This window comes from Herpailurus yagouaroundi, unplaced genomic scaffold (assembly GCF_014898765.1).
Source record: "Herpailurus yagouaroundi ecotype Mexico unplaced genomic scaffold, PumYag 182, whole genome shotgun sequence".
NCBI lineage: Eukaryota > Metazoa > Chordata > Mammalia > Carnivora > Felidae > Herpailurus > Herpailurus yagouaroundi.
Genome location: NW_024412413.1, coordinates 6,204,623 through 6,210,229, shown reverse-complemented (window position 1 = coordinate 6,210,229; position 5,607 = coordinate 6,204,623). Strand labels below are relative to the sequence as shown.

Sequence of the window (5,607 nt, the reverse complement as noted above, 5' to 3'; positions counted from 1 at the left end):
TACATGCAAGCCAGAGGCTGCCAGGGTAAGGTCAAGTGGTTTCGAATGTGAACGCCTTGTGGCAGAGGCTCAGAATATTCCTTTTCTTCTCCAGGTGCGTGAATGACACACACTAGATCAGGATAAGCGATCAGCAGGTTAACAGGCAGAGGGGGCGACGGTTTCACATTAGCAGTACTGGGCTGAGCAGTGGGGCAGGTGGGAGAGATTGGCTGGGGCAGGGGGCGGAGACTGGGGACAGCATCTGGGACCATAGAACATCAAAGCCCCAAGACCCCACAGGGCAGCCAGGTGAGTCCTACACTCCTTGTAAGGTGAGGAAGCAGAGGCCCAGGGAAGGCCCAGGGCCACGGATCCTTCCCAAACTTGGGGCTCCTGGCTCCTTCTCCAACGCTCTTTACCCACGCTGACTCCACCTCTCCCTCTAACACAGCAGACACATAATACCGGGGACCAAGGAAGGCATGAATGAAGAACACACGTTATCTACATCTGAGCGCCTCCTGCCGGGTGGGGGGCTGTGGACAAGGCTCCCTGGGGGACAAGCAAGGGCCCTGGGGGCCCTGGAGGCTCCTGCGAAGGGCAGAATTTGAGCAGATCCTCCAAGAAGGTAAGCAGGCCTCGGGAGGACATGTTGCAGGGGCAGGTCGTGAGGGCAGCGGGAGTGGAGCTGTTGGCCTGAGGTGCAGGGCACGCGGATTCCTAAAGCGCGAACAATCCTCACAATGGAAGGCCGAGGTCAGGGATGGCTGGCCAGGGCTGAATCCAGCACCCTGCCAAGGACACGCTGCCGGTAGCCGTGTTCTAGGCACCTGCGGCCTCGCAGCTCTTGGGTGGCCTGGGGTGTGGGAGAACAGGGCCCAGGCCCCCTCCACTGTCCCTCTGGCAGCCTCCAAACACGCCCTTCCTGTTGTGACAACTCGGTTCTCTGTGCAACTGGTTCCAGCCTGTGGCTGGGTTTCAGATTGCGGCACGTGTGCTCATGGAGGCTGACGGAAATATCACGTGGGCACCAGGGAGAGCCTGGCCGCCCGCCCAGCCGGGCCTTGGTTAATTATGGGTCACGGCCTTCCTGCTCTGGGTCCACAGGGCACCCAGAGACAGGCCCTCCCCGGGGCCGGGCCTGGGGACAGAGCCACCGCTCCCCCATTCGTGCAGTCGTGGGTCCGCCAGCCTTCACCGGGCACCTGCAGGGATGCATCTCAGGCTGGGCACCCGGGGAGGGTCCAAGGGGTTCAACCGGCCCTGGCTTCTCCCAGCCCCCAATAATAATCATGGCTGCCACCCAAATGACCCCCTTCCGTGGTGACAGGCCCCGTGGCGGTGCTGTATATGTTGCAACTCACAACCACCCCCACTTTGCATTTGGGGAAGTTGAGGTTCGAGGGGTAAAGTGACTTGTCCAAGGTCATGCAGCTCTTGTCTGGCTCCCAAACCACGCCCTTCACATCCCCAGACCCTGCTGGGTCTCCCAGCACAGACGGCTCAGGAAGAGCAGGGGTCGTGTCACTGGCCAGTGTTCCTGGTCTGGGGGCCTCCCTGAGCACTGGCCTCGGAGCCTGTCAGACGTCGGAGGCTGCTCTGGACACTCGTTCTGTGGTACTCTCTCCCACTTCCTTGTTTTGGCTCTTGTTGGCTATTCCTCACCGGCTGATGGCTAACGTCCCTTCTCAGACAAGCACACGTTTCCTCGGAGGCCCTCCTCTGGACGCTTCCAGAAGACCTCTCACATGGCCCTGTCCCCCTTTGGAAACCACTGAGAACCCAGAAGTCGTCTCCAGCAACTCTCCTGCTATATCCTCATTTGTCACACTGTGGGTGTGACATTTTTTTTTAAAAGTCCGTGGGCCTTCCCTTCGCAACCAGATAGAAGGGCCCTGAGGGCAGGGGTCATGCCCATGCCTAATGGGAGGGAGCAGCCCAGACATGCATGGATCTAACCCTCCCAACTGTGGGGCAGGAATTGTGCTCCCCATTTACAGATGAGAAGAGCGAGGTTCAGAGAAGTGACAAACCTAGCTGAAGGAAGGGAGGGGGTGATGCTGGGACCTGGACCCGCCATTTCTGCCCAGCCTTTGGGAGTGTGAGAGCCCTGCCCACATTAGGCCCAACCCAGGCCTCTCAGTGCCCCGCAGCCCGCAGCCCCCTAACCTGGGCTCAGGAACTGTTTGCTGCCCAAACCCTCTCAGTGCAGATGTGGAAACCTCTCACTGCACCCACTGGGCATGGTAGGAAATTCAGCCAACGGCCCTGGAGCAAGAGAGAGAGCGAGAGAGACAGAGACAGAGACAGAGACAGAGACAGGGCATGAATGGGGGAGGGGCAGAGAGCGAGGGAGACACAGAATCGGAAGCAGGCTCCAGGCTCCGAGCTGTCAGCACAGAGCCCGACATGGGACTCGAACGCCTGAACTGTGAGATCATGACCTCAGCCGAAGTCGACGCTTAACTGACTGAGCCACCCAGCTGCTCCTCTTTTTTCTTAATGAATAGACTTTTTTTTTTTAAGTTTATTTATTTTAAGAGAGAGCAGGGGAGGGGCAGAGAGAATCCCCAGCAGGTTTGGCACTATCAGCGCAAAGCCTAACACCCAGCGTGGGGCTTGAACCCGTGAGCCGGGAGATGCTGACCTGAGCCAAAATCAGGAGTCCTATGCTCAACCGACTGAGCCACCCAGGTGCCTCAATGAATAGACGTTTTTAAAGTTGATTTGTTTACTTTTGAGAGAGAAACGGAGAGAGAGCAGGGGAAAGGCAGAGAGAGAGAGAAAGAAAGAAAGAAAGAGAGGAAGGAAGGAAGGAAGGAAGGAAGGAAGGAAGGAAGGGAGAGAGAGAATCCCAAGCAGGCTCTGAGCTGTCAGTGCAGAGCCAGATGTGGGGCTTGCCCTCATGATCTCATGAACCGTGAAATCATGACCTGAGCGGAAATCAAGAGTCAGACACGCTCAACAGACTGAGCCACCCAAGCGCCTCAATGAATGGATTTTTTTATGCGCTTACGTTGCCTCTACGCCTTTTTTGTGACTCGGCAGCTCGCGTCTTGTTATCTCTGATAAAATTCCGTTCCGTGCAACACAGTGTATCCATTCGGCCCCTGAAGGACACCTTGGTAGCTTCCAAGTTTGGGCGATGGGGAGTAAAGGTCCTATGGGCGTCCAGGGGCAGGATTTTGCGTGGACCCGAGTTGTCAGCTCGTCTGGCTCAATACCAAGGGGCGCTAATATATTTTTTCAGTGGGCAGTCATTTTGGACCCTGGAGACGGAGGGTCAGAAAAAGCACCTACGAGACAACGAGACATGTGGGTAAGTACGTGTAGAGTTACATGAAAATGGGCGAGGCCACCGGAGCACATTCGAGCTGGGGAGAAAGAGAAGATGAGCCATTGTGGGAGAGGTTGAGCCTGTGATGAGGGAAGTGTGCAACCCCAGCTGACCACCAGGCCGTGGTCACCGAGGCCTGAAATGTCACCTGCAGGCAGAGGAGGGGGGCAGATGCTGCATCAGAAGATGGTTTGAAGCCTCAAGGACATGTTGTCTCTTTTTAAGTTAGCTTGTTCTTTTATTTTATTTTTTTTAATTTGTAATGTTTTATTTATTTTGGAGAGAGAGACAGACAGAGACAGAGCATGAGCAGGGGAAGAGCGGAGAGAGAGGGAGACACAGAAATCCGAAGCAGGCTCCAGGCTCCGAGCTGTCAGCACAGAGCCCGACGCGGGGCTCGAACCCAGAACTGTGTATGAGATGAGATCGACCTGAGCCGAAAGCAAGAGTAGGATGCCCTAAGGACATGGTGTTTTAATTGGGCGTCAGGAAGGGGCAGGATTTCAGCGGGTCGAGGTGGGAGCAAAAGAAGACGCCAGGTTGTGGGCACAGTGGGCACAGCGTTTGCTGCGGCCCTGGGACTAAACACTGCGGAGCAAGGATGGCTGGGGGGTGGGGGGATGCCTGGAGGCTCACCTGTATTTACAAGTGGGGAAGCCACTCTAGGCCAAGTGACAGGGGGCCCCGGTGCCCCGGTGCCCCGGTGCCCCGGGGCCCCGGTGGGGAACTGATGCTCCAAAGACAACTGATGCTCCAAAGACAACCCCAGGCCAAGGGGATCCCTGGGTGGCGGTCGGTTGAAATTTTCCATTCACAGTCCTGTTTCCTTTCTTTCTCAAAGCCTTTCTGTTTGGGCTTCCTTGCCTTGGGGCGTGAGACACAGCATCCTCCTGGCCGGAACTGGGGTATCGTCTCCCCATGACACGCCCCTCAGTTTTTGTGGTCGTGACTCAGCCTTCACCTTCGCCCACATTACGGCTCCACTAGCCAGGGTGACCTTCTCCAAGAGTCGGTGGGCGGGACCTGGAAACTTTTTAAAGCTTCCCTTGCCCAGGGGACGGTGGGAATGGGGGAGGCGGGGCCCGGCAACAAAGACCTACTAAGAATAACAGAAGAGCAACCCCCTGGCCGGCAGGGATGACTGTCCCCCTCCTGTCACCACCCACACTGAGGAAACAAGGCAAACTCAGAGGTCAAGGAACCGAGAGCAACGTGGGCGGGGATTCTCCCAGGGAGGTGGCTTCCAGAACTGGGCTTTGAACTCAGGTCTGTTGAGCACCAACCAGACGCTGGACACTGTCCTGGGCACCGGGGATGCCATGGTGAATGACACAAGCCCCTGCCCTCGTGGGGCAGACCTGCTATAGGGGAGAGGGATGCCCCACAGATCAGCGAGCAAGCAGCAAAGTCACTCTCAGGGCCTGGGAGGGAAGCCCTTCCTCTCCCTGCTGGCCGGTTCTGGGGATGCCACGTGCACACTGCTCTCCTTCCTCCCCCCCCCCCTCCAAAGTGGCTCTTTCCCCTTTTCCAGAAGCACCAGATCAAAATTCTAGGCCACCTCGGGACGCTGGCACGGTGCGGCACGCACCCTTCGGCTTAGGGGATTCCTAGAGGCTCAGAGGCAGAAAGGTCCAGCGAGCCACCTGTCCCAACCTTCTTCTCCATGGTGTATCCCCTCCACCACACCCAGGGGCGACTCTCCCTGGGACAGGGGGCTCACTGCCTCAGAAGATGAGCCATCCCAGAGCTGGACAGTGCTAACAGAAAGGTCCCCCTTATGCCAAACCAGCACCCACCCCCTCACTTCTTCCGCCCGCGGCTCCCCGTTCTGCCCTCTGCCCATTACATAGGACTCTTCACCTTGCAGCCCTTCGAATACGTCACGTTGCCCTTAAATCTTTTCTTGGGAGGACCTTTCCTCAACTTTTAAACCATTCCTTGGACCCCGTCTGGTCTTGCTCTGGCTTGCCGGTGCCCCCAGCACCTGCTGCTCTAACACGGTCCCAAAATGCTTCACCGAGTGACCGTCGAGGACACAGAGGATGGAATGTCACCCTGATCTCGAGCTGTGCCTCGTCTCCGCCTGGAGATGGATGGCAAAGGCCCGGGCAGCGGGAGCCACACGGCTGGAGGGTGAGGACAGTCACAAAGGAGCAGACACCTGCGTCCCCTTCGGTCAGTCATCCAGCTGACCCGTATCCCATGCCTGCTGCCGCCGGGCCAGGGCCGGGGGGGATGCTGGAGTGGCCCTCGCAAAGGCTTTGCAAGGGGGAGAAAAAAAAAAAGCA

General features: G+C 57.5%; 1 long non-coding RNA gene across 1 annotated transcript in view; it reads right to left on the bottom strand.

Annotated features, from left to right (window-relative positions):
* Positions 1–6: 6 nt before the first annotated feature.
* LOC121040225 (uncharacterized) overlaps positions 7–5,607 on the bottom strand; it is an 8,311-nt gene continuing 2,710 nt past the window's right edge. Inside the window, exons 2-3 of the long non-coding RNA XR_005795194.1 lie at positions 2,152–2,250; positions 7–112 (exon numbers count right to left, since the gene is read on the bottom strand). This is a non-coding gene — a long non-coding RNA (uncharacterized LOC121040225). The remainder of the gene's footprint in view (positions 113–2,151; positions 2,251–5,607) is intronic.